The sequence below is a fragment of the Mastomys coucha genome, unplaced genomic scaffold, assembly GCF_008632895.1.
Source record: "Mastomys coucha isolate ucsf_1 unplaced genomic scaffold, UCSF_Mcou_1 pScaffold5, whole genome shotgun sequence".
In the NCBI taxonomy this organism is placed as follows: Eukaryota; Metazoa; Chordata; class Mammalia; order Rodentia; family Muridae; genus Mastomys; species Mastomys coucha.
In genome coordinates this window covers 54369931-54383411 of record NW_022196911.1, presented here as the reverse complement: position 1 = coordinate 54383411, position 13481 = coordinate 54369931, and the positions used below count along the sequence as shown (strand labels likewise).

General features: G+C 45.9%; 1 protein-coding gene across 2 annotated transcripts in view; it reads left to right on the top strand.

Moving 5' to 3' along the window:
- The first annotated feature begins 1517 nt into the window (after positions 1-1517).
- Positions 1518-13481, top strand: part of Arf1 (ADP ribosylation factor 1) — a 17099-nt gene continuing 5135 nt past the window's right edge. The window contains exon 1 of one of the 2 annotated variants that reach the window (XM_031354256.1): positions 1518-1631. The gene's annotated coding sequence lies outside the window, so the exon portion shown is untranslated. Of the gene's footprint in view, positions 1632-1725; positions 1748-13481 lie in introns of those variants that run through there. The other variant, XM_031354257.1, reaches the window with a different exon arrangement.

Sequence of the window (13481 nt, the reverse complement as noted above, 5' to 3'; positions counted from 1 at the left end):
ATTATTAACCTGTGGTTTTTCTGGATACCCCATCTCTTTGTCTCCTTATCTGTAAGGCTAAGACAGGCTTGTGGCATGGCTGGCATTATAGGCCTTTGGATATGTCCTGCCATTTCTCCAGGGTGTGTAGTGGGCAGCACCACCCAAGGCTTTGCATAAACACTTGCTGTGTGTTGAGGATGGGAGAGAACAGGCAGGTACCCCCATAGACGTTTACAGAAGCAGTATTTGAAAATGGAGCCCTGGGCTAGTGAGATGGCTCAGCGGGTAAGAGCTGACTGCTCTTCTGAAGGTCCTGAGTTCAAATCCCAGCAGCCACATGGTGGCTCACAACCAACCGTAATGAGATCAGACGCCCTCTTCTGGTGCGTCTGAAGACAGCTACAGTGTATTTATTTATAATAATAAATAAATCTTTGGGCTGGAGGGAACAAGGACCAAGTGAGTGGGGTGTGAGAGCGCGGGGCTGACCAGAGCAAACGGGGTTGACCAGAGCGAGCAGAGGTCCTAAATTCAATTCCCAACAACCAGATGAAGGCTCACAACCATCTGTACAGCTATAGTGTGTACTCATATGCATAAAATAAATAAATCTTTTTTTTAAAAAGAAAAGGGATGCCTGATCGATGGAAAGGGATGTATTAGGATCAAGAAGGTGACTATTGCATAGAATCCTGGCAGGTTTAGCACCCACAACTCTGGGGAGAAAGCTCTGGAGGTCTCAACCCCCAAACACAGTGAGGATGCCTTGCACTCTGTGCCTGGACACAACAGTGCCTGAAGTAGGCCGAGGTAACAGAACTCTCCAGCCAACTCAGTAGATAGGGCTCTAGGCGCAAAAGAATCTCCCGGGTCCCTCAACATCTCCTGCCTGTGGGGGTCCTCCCAACAGCAAATGGGGTGGAAGAACTGGATAGGAGGACAGAGCCTGGGCCTGATTCCTACATAGACGGGGAGAGTTAACGGATTCCTCCTTCTCACCTGCACTCTGAAGGAGGCCCCATCACTGCCTCTCAGGCAGTGCTATGCCCACTCGGGTCTCTGGTCCTCTCAGTCAGCTCTGAGCGTGCACACAGGTCCAAGACCAGTGTAGAGACACGGTGCTTGACTGACATTTGGCCTGCGCCTCTTCCCACTTTGGCCATCTGTCAGTCACCTCATTCTCTTCAATGCCCTGGCCCAGCTGGAATATCAGAGACCCTGGGGTACTCTGAGAAGGGCATCACACCCCCTAGGGCTGACACGACCTTCCCACTCTGACCTTGGCGCTCTAGAATGCTTACTGGCCTCAACCCCCGCATCCGCGGAATGGGCTGGAATTCCGCAGGAAGGCGCGCGTGCGCACGCGCCGGCGGACACGGAAATCCATACACCACACCCTTGCTCATTCTAGTCTCCGGGAGCCAGTGTGCTAGCCCGGGACCCGATCCGGAAACTGAGCGACTTCGGCTCCGCCCCGTGAAGGCTCCTGAGTGCAGACGCGCAAGCGCTATCCGTGTAGGGGCGGGGCCTCCTGGGTGCCCGCCCTCTTCCCCCAGCGTGCCCCGCGGCAGGCGCTGACGTGGCTGCCGTCAGCGCCGCCATCTTGTGGGAGCGAAACCAACGCCTGGCTGGTAGCAGCCGCCGCGGAGGTGAGATGCGGGGAGCGCTGAGGCCGAAACTGGGGAGGCCACGGGCTGGTCATCGTGGGAGTCAAGGGGCGCTCGGCTGTGGCTCTTAAGGACCGAGTCTGGTCGGGCGGCCTGAGGTCTGTGCTCCGTGGGCTTGGTGGCAGGCCGGACAGAGGATCAGGGCGCCCCCAAGTCCCGCGTCGCCCACGGCCGCTTGGCCCTCCCCCACTCCGCGGCCCTTACGCCTGGCCGCCCGCCGCGGGCCGCAGCCCGGAAGTCCGGCCAGGACGCCGGCTCTTCTCCAGGAAGCCAGGTTTCCTGCTGTTCCTCTCTGCGCCTCTCCTAGGCTCCACGGCCCGGGAGCCCGGGAGCGGGGAGCAGGGCTCGGGGGTCACGGGGTTTTCCTTCTTAAAGGCTAGCGGGCAGCTTCAGATACGGCATAAACCTTGGGCCAGGGGAAACTGAGGCTCGGGTGGCCCTGAGACGGCGTCAAGGTCACTGGGGTGTCGAGGTCTTCCTCTTCTGTCTCTCGAGTCCGGTTCCTGTTGGCCTGGAGGACCGAAGTTGTAGGAAGGGGGAAGGGAAAGGGACAGTTGTCGGATAGGGGCTCCGAACCGATGAACCGGGTGCTGGGATTTAACACGCGCATATGCGGATCTCCGGGGATCCCAGAATACCCACTGTGATCCCCAATTAGCCGTGATTTGGGCCCCATATATCCTCGCTGAGATCTGCACTGGGGTCTGCACTCTAGAGCGCGGTGGCCTCTGGAGGGGTTTGAGCCTTGTTTCGCCTCTTGGCAGACTCCCCCCCTTTATGCACTTTTGGGTGGATTAGAAAGGCCATTCTGAATTGGAGAGTCTTTAACCTGCCCATGGAATAACCTGCTCCCAGCCGCTGAGCAGTATGCAGGTACAGAGGCCAGACCCAGTCCACAATTCTGGCTGCCCATGGAGGGTGGCCATGCCATGTCAGATTGTAATGTAGCTAGCTAGCTACATATGTTATGTGGTCTAGCTACATAGAACAAATGCTAAATGCTACGGAGTCTGCTCACATCAAGAAGGAATTCCATTCAAACAGCAAGTGGCTGCTTTGTCAGGAAAGGGTCAGCTGCTCTTTGGTCCCAGAAGTCATTGGAAAGCCCAGTGGTTAGATGCCACAAGCCATGTTGGAGTTGTCTGTTGTAGTTCTTGTTTCACAACCAGTGGTCAGCAGTTTTTCCTGCAGGCTGATTCTGGTGTTTTCTGCCGTGTCTGTCAGGAGACTAGTGAGGTGCCATGGTGCTTAGTTTGCTGGCCTCATGTCTCTCCTCTGTCTCAACCGGTATCTACAGTGTCTGACATGGGTGACTATAATGTCCTCACCTTTGAGCTTCTAGCAGCGCTATCAGAAATAGCTTAGACTATGAGATTTGATGCACAGTATTACTACCTGGTTTCTCTGTTTCTCCAGAGTTGTGTGGTATAAGGGCCAATCACAGATGTGTGAACTACGTTAGAGCTACATTATTTTCGTGGCATAAAGGTTTCTCTTATTGGAATGTCTATCACTTATCCTTAGATTTGAAAATGCATCCGAGTCACTGAATCACCACATTGTTCTCTTGCTTGTGAGGCAGGTGTACAGAATTGCAACTTCAAAAAGGTTTAGGAGCTAGATGGTAGAGTGCTTCGTGAGGTCTTGGTTTGGATCTCTAGCACTGCACACAAGGTTTAAGACAGTGTGAATAACAGCTGACTCATACTTAGTCTACTCATCCTGAAAGGAAAGTAGCAATAACTAGTTCTGTGCCCCTCACACACAGTTCTGATTGTAAACCATGCAGCTAGGATGTCCACTATGCCTCTTGCACCTTGTAGAATGGATGTTCAGAATCTTTACTGCGCTAGGCTGCTTCCTCTGCTCAGGACCAGACAGGCTTCAAAATACTACCCCCTCTCCCCCTTTTTTTTTAATGTAAAGGTAAATTAGACCAGCAGTTGCTGTGGCAACCCAGTGTCAGGCAGCCTAACCAAGAGAAAAAACTTGTTGTGCAAGTTCATGCAATAGCTTGTCACAATGGTTTGAAATTGTTGGGTCAATGTTTTTTTCAGATTCCTAGAATTAAATTTTTCTGTGTAGTCCTGGCTGTCCTGGAACTCCCTCTGGAGACCAGGCTAGCCTCAAACTCAGAAGTCTGCCTGAAGTGTTGGAATTAAAGACATAAGAAAGCCACCATCTCTGCTTAATCACAAGGGCTGTGTCATTTGCACTGAAGAGCCCATCAGGCCCAGCTTGCTCTAGGTTGCTATGCCATTAATGGTCTTTCTTCCCTCTTGGCTTTCTTGAATCCCTTTGACCTTTTATGAAATTCATGAAATTGTCAGAGATGGTGATGAGAGAAAAATGAAAATTTCTTTGACTTGAGATCTGACAAGCAATAGCATCTTTTTGTGTGTATGCTGTATCTACTATTGAAGATTTGACACTGCCTACTGAAAAGTTAAAGATAGTTGGGGGTGGGAGTGTGTGTACATTGGGATTCCTCATTACACACCAAGGTCTGTCCAGTATTGATTGTGATACAAGATTACAGATAATAGCTTGTGCAGTTTGTCAGTGTTCTGAAAGGTAACTCAGCCCTCTCTGGTGGGTCAAGTGACCTGATTATATGGGGAACTTGTTAGTGTAGGTACATGCACTCTTTCTTTATTTCCAGGGGGACCTTTCACCTGAGTTCCACCACCCTGTCCTACAGATAGTGGGGAGACTGATGAGAACCCAGCTTCTGCGAACTCTTATCTGATCCTGTGTCCTGAATTTTTACTCATAGTGGTAGCCCATCAAGCAGCCAGTAGACTAGGAACAGTGGCACTCTCTGCAGGCCCTGTTAATAGGGAAAGTTTTAAGTGGTAAGAGCTGAATTGACAGAAAATAGGAAGGCAGGCCAATATTTTATTGGTGCTGTTCATCAGGAAGGATTTCACTGTGTAGTACAGATTTTCCCTAAACTTGATGCTCCTGCCTCACCTCTGGAGATTACAGTTTGCTGGGATTACAGCTGTGTGCCACCATGCTAGGCAGGTTTCATTTACAGACAACAGTTGGGGGCAGTTAAATTCAGGTGGCCAACAGCTTCCCATATCTGAGGATGTGAGAATCAATTAGTATTTATAAAGGTAAGTATATCTGTTAAAGGGATGCTTTAACCAGAGTTCTTTCCAAAAGGTTCTTGTTTTTTGTCAGAATCAGTTGTCAAAATATTTTTGCAGTATCATATACTGAAACAGGAATGTTTGTGGCCTAGATTCTCTAGATGTCCTCTAACAAGTTTTTTGTTTTGTTTTGTTTAATTCTGTTGGTATAGATTAGGTGCATGCGGCCAAGAAAGGTGTTTCTAGATTTAATGAGACTCACTGCTGAAGAGTGAGAGTGAAGGCAGGTCTGGGTGGCCTGAAGTGTTGGGTGGTCTCTGACGCTTCCTGTTCTTCAGTAGATAAGAATGCACTTCTTCCTTGTTGGAATCCAGACGGTTATATTTGCATACTCCCATCTTCTAGTGACTTTGGTGGTGAAGTTTTGCTTGGCATTATTTTCAGCTTTTAACATTTCTCTTATGTCAAGTCGTATCAGACTTTGGACATAGAGGATGATTAACTGAAATGTGTGTTTAGAGCTGCCAGTTTTGGACTAAATTTGATGCATACCTTGCTTCCTCTGTACCATCATTTACCTTTAGTTCCCAGGTCTGTGCACTGCCTCTCTCCATCCCCCAAGTCTCTAGAAGTTATAGATGTAGAAATGTTTACACAGAAGCACAACTTACACATAATTTAAAACAGCGCAATATTCCATGTTGTTGGCCCTGTAGATTTTTCCTGAAAGTCATTAAGATTAGCCTCTCCACAGGGTGTGTGTGTGTGTGTGTGTGTGTGTGTGTGTGTGTGTGTGTGTGTTTTAAATATCCCACAGGCCTTTTAATTTTTTTTTTTAACTTTTAAACTTTTAGTTTTTAAAAACAACATTGCTTTTGCCTCTCATAAGGAGTACCTGTAAGGGGCCTAGTGGAAGATGATGGAAGTGGTAGCTTTACTTAGCATTGGGCATGAAGCTACTTGTCCATGCATGGTGTTGGAGTGTTCATCTTAACCATCCTAGACAATATAGACTAGGCTGACCTTGAACTCACAGAGATCTGACAGCCTCTGAATCTCATACCTGGCTAAATATATGTAATTTATACTGCAGTGAATGTGTGTCTTAAAAGAGAATAGCTAAGGAGTTGGCTCAGTGAGTAAAATACTTGCTGCACAAGCATGAGGACCAGAGTTAAATCCCTCCTTCACACACAGACCTTCTGATCCCATCACGAGGAAGGCAGAGACAGGAGGATTGCTGGGACTTTCTGAGTAAGCCATTCCAGCAGAATTAGTGAGCTCCAGGGTCAATGAGAGATCCAACCCCTCCCCCTTCTTTAAAACAACATGTATGGGTGTTACCTATCCAAGGAGGCAGAAATGTCACCTCTAAGGTGATATTTTTGCAGAGATATGATAGAAAAAGATTGGCAAGTTTGAGGGAGGAGCCAGAGGCCTCTCAGTAGCCCAGGACAATTGACAGGAGGGCTCTGAGCTGGGTAAGTGTACTCTTGAGTTTGGAAACCTTCCAGGAGCTGTATGGGAGGGTAGGACTAGAGAGAGGGTGTCCTGGTCCTGGAAGCAGCTTTGTAGTTCTCAGGGTATTTTTGAAATCTGTGGGAACCCTTTTGGCTCTATCAGGTAGGGAGGTAGTAAGTCTGGCACTTAGCCACTTGTGTGGTTTTCATGCAGGTGGAAAATCCCTCTGTGATAGCCTAAGCTTGATCACAAAAAGATAAAGCTTTTCTTTGGCATAATGTTAACAGATGTTTCAGGTCTTCCAGGAACCCAACTTTATCTTGTAAGTCAAGGATAGAGCATTTGGTTCTCTTCAGCACTGTAACAAAAATTAACATTTTTCAGGGAAAAAAATTACTTCTTTGAGGTGGGATGCCCTTGAGTGTAACCCTGGCAACACTTGAGGTTGCTGTGGTTGGCATTTAGTGCTTCAGTAGCGAGACAGCCCACCTTGTCCTCTGTAGGGGAATGACTGGGCCAGCAATAAAGCAGAATATTGATAGAAGTTACGTCCCTTTGATGTCATTATTGGGGTGGACTCATAGGCATCTTCAATCTTGTGCAAATGTCAGGTTGTCTGTTGTTGGCTTTTTTTTCCAGGTGGTAGACTTAGTGGATTTGAGGGTATGGTGGATACCGGACAGTTCTCATAGCTACTATATGTGAGGGTCCTAACATTACTTGTGCCACTTTGCACCTGATTAGTTTGCTTGTTGTAGCGTAGTGGGAAGTGGAGGCAGCAAGTCTCTGTGGTTTGAGTCTGAAGAACTGGTTGGAAATTTGGGAAGAAGGGAGATTTTGATGGAAAAGCTGAATATGGAAACATGGAGGAGCCTTACTCAGAGAATAGAGGCAATTGCTAGAGAATGTACTGTGTGGCAGTCACCTAAGTTAGAGAAAAAAGCTTTTATAGTGTTTTAGAGAAGCTTTTCTGACATTGGGATGGTAGGGGAAATAGTGTGTGGTGTGTGGCTAGCAGTGCCAGGCTCAGCAAGGACAGCAGACTTGGGGATTTGGTCTTTGTCCTTCTGTGTGTTTGCCTCACTCCAGCAGGGTGGGGCAGGACCAAAGCTGAAGGGAGCCTCGTGACGGCTCAAGCCTTCCTGTACACTTTACTCCTGTTTCTTCCTGAAGAACAAGTTTTTCAAAAGAAAGGCAGGGCACTTCCTACCCTCAGAATGAAAGTTCCCAAAGGTAGAGATAAGGGTTTTTTATTTTATTTTATTTTTTGGTTTTTTCAAGACAGGGTTTCTCTGTGTAGCCCTGGCTGTCCTGGAACTCACTCTGTAGAATCTGCCTGCCTCTGCCACCCAAGTGCTGGGATTAAAGGTGTGCGCCACCACCGCCCAGCTGGGTTTTGTTTTTTAATTTAAAATGATGTATTAATATTTTTTTAAATTGTGTGTGTGTGTGTGTGTCTTTCGATGTTCAAGAAGACAGTGATGTGTCACATCTTTCTGGAGTTGTATTGCAGACCATTATAAGCAACCTTATGTAAGGAATTGAACTCTATCCCTCTGTAAGATCAGTACTTAACAGCTGAGCCATCTCTAGCTTCTTGTTTTTGTTGTCATGAGATAGTCTCAAACTATAGCTCAGACTGGCCCTGAACTCAGGGCAATCCTGCCTCAGCCTCTGTAGTGCTATGATTACAGATCTAAGCCCTGGTGATAGGGAAAGCTCATTAAGTACTCTAGTGGCTGACTCAGTCCAAAGTATGGCTGGATGCAACATTAGCGCTGAGTTTTGGTAGAAGAGTGCCCTGCTAATTGTAGCTAGTTTGAGGAAGAGCTTATTTTATGAAAGCACCATGAACGAGCTGTTTGTTGGTTGTTCCAGTTCCCTTTTTCTTCAGTGTGAAAAGGGCCTCTGGGATGCCAGGTCCAGATCTGTTGGTCTCACGGGTGTTGGGTGTGTGTGTGTGTGTGTGTGTTGTTTTCTGGGCATGGGGGAAGCTCATAAAGAGGTAATCTGGCAAAGCTGTATTACTTTGATTTGCCTTTCAACAGAAATTAATGCTCTTCTGGGTCCTCCTACTTCTCCTGAGCCCAGGGATGGTGGTGGTATATGTGGATATGTGATACTTGACTTGGCTTTGTGTATACTCTGCCCTCAGTAAAGACCAGTGGAGCAGGGGTGGCCATTGAGAAACCACAGCCACTTGGAGGTTCAGCAGGAGCCCTCAGTGGTCTGAGAACGTGCATGTTAGCAAACATGGACGTGGATCTGAAGATGGGAGATCAGAATATAATCTTAGGTCATTTCTCCTCAATTCCATTCTGTGACCAAAATAAGTTGCATCTGTTTATAGCCAGCTGGAATTGTCTCCTATATACAAGTTGCATGCTTTATCTTTGTGCTCAAGAAAGGAGTAAAGAGTTTGGGCGATAAAGCTGACCTGGCCCTTTCAATGAGTCAGGATAGAGACTTCGTAGAAGCATCAGACTTATCCTAGGCTGGCAGTCATGTGGTCATGTCAAGTGGGCTAAGGTAGAACAAGTGGCTACAGGGTAACTAGGGAGGGCCAAGCTGAGCCTTGTCCCCTGATTTCAGGATGGTTGTGTTGTCATACTGTGCTTCTATTTTGATGTGTTTCTGGGTTGATGCCTGTTTATGTTTCTTGCTTTGTTTTGTCTATGGTTTGGGGGAGCAAACCTAATTGCTTTGCTGCTATTTCCAATTCTGTATCTGTAGTTTTGGAGGTTTTCCAGTGAGATAAGTAGAGGCTATCTGTACTTCCTGTCAAAGTAGAAATATGGTAGCAGTATATGTTAGGGCAGTGTTTCTCACCTATTGCTTTGACCTTTTATTCCTGTTCCTCATGTTGACACCCAACCATAAAATTATTGCTACTTCATAACTGTAATTTTGTTACTATCATGAATGGCAGGATTCCTGATACATGACCCCCTAAAGTGGTTGAGACCCACAGGTTGAGAACTACTGTGTTTGGGTGTGGTTCTGTGGCTCCTAGGTAGGTACTGCAGGCATGCACTGCTGCAGGAAACTCCAGAATGTGCATCTTATTCTGGAAGCCCTAACTCCAGTTACAAGTCCAGATTCTGTTACTGAGAAGAAAACAAGACACAGAGCAGTAGGTATCTTCTCCAAGAAGATTTACACAATGTAGCAAGATGTTTCCCCATTGGAGCCTTTAGAAGTCTCAAAAATTATGTTTCATGAATTCCTTATTATAGCTCTAGTTACAGGCCATATGGTAGCTCAGTTATTTGCTTAGAGCTGCTGATGTATAGAGTTAATATGGCTGTGAATGTGTTTGACATTTTTGAGGATAGTTAAGAAATGGTGATGATTAAAAATAGAGAAGCAATATAAAGATAAGGTTCAGCATTGTAGTTACTATAGTTCAAAAATTTAGCTCAGAGACTTTTACTTGAGTAAGGGTATACACGCTGATTTGGAAGGGGTGGGGGTTCACCTTAAGTTTGCAAAGAATGCTCTAACTTCAGTTTCACTCATCATCCTACCTACAAATCAGACCTGGTGGGTTTCCCCTGCCCTGAAGAAGCTTTGAGGAGGCAGTGTGCAGAGCAGGCATGTGTTTTAGCTCTTATCCTGGAACTGTTGATTGAGTCATGGTTTTGCCCTTACAAGGGTGCTTGCCTTTCTTAGTATCAGCACATTCAATTTTACTTTTTTTTTTTTTTTGGTTTTTCGAGACAGGGTTTCTCTGTGTGGCCCTGGCTGTCCTGGAACTCACTCTGTAGACCAGGCTGGCCTCGAACTCAGAAATCCACCTGCCTCTGCTTCCCAAGTGCTGGGATTAAAGGCGTGCATGTGCACCACCACTGCCCGGCTCATAATGACAAAATGTAGAGCAGTACTTGGATTGCATGAACATACCTAGAAGCCTGGAATGTTCAGCTGAGGGGCATGTGAAGGCCTGAGGCTTCAGGAGCAGACATACTCAGTCTCTGTTGATGTACAAAAAGCAGTGTGTGCAGAGGTCAACATGTGGTCATGTTACACATGACACTATAGCCCTTTTTAAGTTGCAGGCTTTCTTGTATTTGATTTTTGAACACTGGTACTCTTTACTAAAAATTTTAGTTAGAAAGTGTTCTATACTGTGTTCAAGTTCTTTAAGAAAAATTTTAGATTTGGTAAATTTCCTCAAATGTGATAACTGAGAATATACACTTGATGGATGTGGCTAAACTTTATTTTTGAGGCAGGATCTCCTGTAGCTCAGGCTCCAGTGTTTTAGTGTTGTCCCTGCATGGAGTTCCTGCAGAGACCAGAAGAGGGCTTCACATCTGCTAGAACTGGATGGAGTTAAGGACAGTTATAAGCAGTCATGTGGGTTCTGGGAATGGAACTGATGTCCTTTGCAAAAACAGCAAGTGTTCTTACCCATTGAGCCATCTTTCTAACCCCCTAAAAGGAACTCTTAAGACATCACCAATTTTTCATTCAGGTAGTAAGTATGAGTCCTATTCAGGACAGAACATTCTGTTTAGTTTAGCTCAGAGCAGAAAACTTCTCTTTCTACTGGGATTCTTTCAAAATAGTGGTAATAATTGGAAGAAAATGGCAAACCTACAACACAGTCTGATTTAGAGAAGGTTGGCCTTGTCTGAGTCTTGTGGAAGGATGATCGACTGACACACACACCCGGCTATCTCTTGGCTGCTGCTCAGGTTCCTGTTCAACTACTAAACCAGTCAGGTTGCATTCATTATTGTGGAATAGGTGTGGACTCAGTTGTGTTTTATCACCTTAAGAGACCAGGAAGGCCCTGCTACTACCTATAGAGAGGTTGTTGTGGTTGCCAGAGGAGAAGCTACTTAAACCATTGTCCTCTCTTCCCCAAAGAATGAACTTTCTTGACCCCATCTAACTTAGTGGTTGTGGTCCTCTTGCCTGTGGCACTCCCTCTGGTGGTTTGGTAGGCAGAATAAACTAGCAACAGGCTCTTTGGGAAGTCTGTTTTCACTGCCTGCTAATGGAGTAATGCAGAAGAACCTGAAAAGCAGGTTTAGCTTGTGTGTGGGATTGTAGAGGGAAGGTGACAGCAACTTGACTGGGCTTCAGGCCATCAGGGCCTGTACACAGAGCCTCTGGTGGTGATTGGCTCTTGTAGCCACTAGGCTTTTCTCTCTGTGGAGGATCCTTTAGGTTTGGGTCTGTTCTAGAAGCCATGGGTGGGACCCTATGAGGACACAGAAGTACCTATTACATCTGCCTGTGTGAACAGCAGGGTGAATCTACATGCTTGCATTGTTGAATATCTTAAATCTGGAACTCATCATTTAATTCTGTGTTTGCTTCTTCCTTTGGTGATTCTTGTTAGAAAGAAAATGTTCACTGTGGTTCTCATGGCCGTTCCATAGAGAAGGCAGGTTATGCTCAGCATACTCCACTGTGGGCCGTGCAGATCACATGCAAGAAAGCAGCACTAGATAACAGTAGTCATGGACAATGAGGCACTCATGCAGCTATGCAGTCAAACTTGGCTGAGGTCCTTACCATTAGACACAGTTATTCAGGGTTTCTGTCTGCTACTGTAGGTACTTGATAGGGGTGCACGTATCCTTTCTCCTCTGTCTTCCTCTGGATTTGGGGGTGGGGGTGCTTTCCTTTTTGAAATGGTCTCATGTAGTTCAGACTGTCCTTGAACCCACTATATATAGCCAAGGATTGATTATCTTGAACTCTGCCTCAACCTTACTGGGGTCATATATTTTGCTTTATATACATGAGTAGTGAGCACTACTGCTATTGGTTTCTACACAGCATCTGAACATAAAGAACTAACTTAATGTTCCCTCTGCCTTACCAAGCCACCTTAGCACACTGGTGGCACCCTAGTCACCACTGGTGGATCTCTTTTGTTTCTCCATTGGTTTTGGAAGGACAACAGATTACTGAGCAGATAGTTCCCTGCTTCTGTGGAGCTTTTTTATATAAACAAAATTATGTGTATTACCTCCTTGGGTTTTTTCCTCCTGCTCTGTGGCATCTAGCGACTCCTTAATTTGTCTTGGGCTCACTTTCTTTTGCCTGGTTTGGATCCTCATGGGATGCCTTGTCATGTTGAAATTGTTTTTTAACTATCTATAATTGGTAGGAATTAAAGGTTGAGAACCATAATCTCAGAATTTTTAAAAGAGCGTTGCCTGAGAGTCTTCCTCCCACCAGCACTGCATTGTCATTGTCACAGAGTGTTTTGGCAGCAGGCAGCAGCTCTTAAAGCATGTGCTTCTCCTACCTCGCTAAGAGTCTCCCTCTGTAGTCTTGTCAATCTGTCCTGTCCATCTGTTTTCTTTCTCTTCTCTCTTCTCTCCACTTTCCTCTCCTGTCGTCTTGTCTTCATGTTCTTCCTCCTTTGTTTGGTAATTGGTTTTTTTTCCCTTACTTTTTCCTACAGTAAGGTCTCAGACTAGTTCAGGCTAGTGTCCCCTTGCCTCAGTGCTGGGATTCATGCCATGACTCAACACCTAGATTTCTTCTTCTTTTTGACAGTCTCACTATATGTTCCAGATTAGCCTCATACTTTCTGTCATCCTCTTGTGTTTATATTTTTCCTATTCTGCTTTCTGGGAGCCTTCATTTTGAACTTTTTGTGTCCCTCATTCTCTTTTGTTCCAGCATCCTATTCTTACTTGGTGGACATCTGTACTGATACATTCCAGCTTTAGGGTGTTTTATTGTTGTTGAGACAGGGTCTCACTATCTTCTTCAAGTGACCTGGAACTTACTTTTTAAACTATCCTGCCCTCAATCTCAGAGATCTACTTATCTCTGACTCCTGGTTGGTAGGATTAAAGGCATGAGACACCATGTCTCACACTATTTTTGAGGTCTCTTGTAGCTTAGGCTGGCCTCAAAATTGCTGAGTAGCTGAGGCAGAACTTCTATCTCTTACCTCTATCTCCCTAGTGCTGGGTTTACAAGCATGCAAGACATACCCTGTTTATGTAGTGTTCGGGATTGAACTCGGGACTTGATGCATGCTCTGCCAACTGAGCTCCATTCCTACCCTGAGTTTTTTTGTTTGTGGTGGCTTTTCTTAAGATTTATTTATTTAGGTATATGAGTGCTCTATTTGCATGTATGCCTGCATGACAGAAGAGGGCACCAGATCCCATTATCCCTGGTGGCTTGACTTTTAGTCCTCTCTCCTGTTTTGGCTTGCTTCCAGTCAAAAAGGCTCCCTTTTTGCTTTTTGCAATCAAAGAGGCTTTTAGAGAGGCTTTTTTTTTTTTTTTTT